We start from the raw sequence: 333 nt of genomic DNA, 5'->3' as shown, positions 1-333 counted from the left end.
GAGAGAGAGAGAGAGATGACTGGACTACCACAGAGGCAGACAGAGAGACGAACAGGCAAAGAGGTGCTCCTTTTGGCCAGAATCTCAAAGCTTGATTACCGAAAACCTACAGAATTATAACCAAAAGGCAGATTTTTATCTCTGAACTAAAACAGCTTCAGCCTGTCATTGCGGTGTTACTTGTCAAACAGAATCGCCACCCTTGCTGTCCAGGGCATTGTCAAAACTTTTAACCACCGAGTTTTATCCTGCCAAACGGACTGTGTGAGATCGGAAATGCATGGAGCAGAATGGTTATATTTGCAAAGCCCTTCAATGGGGGACGGATGTTCG

At 45.6% G+C, this 333-nt stretch overlaps 1 protein-coding gene across 2 annotated transcripts in view; it reads right to left on the bottom strand.

Moving 5' to 3' along the window:
• Nucleotides 1-333, bottom strand: part of LOC119591893 (glutamate receptor ionotropic, NMDA 2B-like) — a 182,298-nt gene that overhangs the window by 155,396 nt on the left and 26,569 nt on the right. The window lies entirely within an intron of this gene.

Source organism: Penaeus monodon, chromosome 29 (genome assembly GCF_015228065.2).
Source record: "Penaeus monodon isolate SGIC_2016 chromosome 29, NSTDA_Pmon_1, whole genome shotgun sequence".
In the NCBI taxonomy this organism is placed as follows: Eukaryota; Metazoa; Arthropoda; class Malacostraca; order Decapoda; family Penaeidae; genus Penaeus; species Penaeus monodon.
Note: the sequence above shows the minus strand (reverse complement) of the source record. Positions and strands in the feature narration are given on the sequence as shown.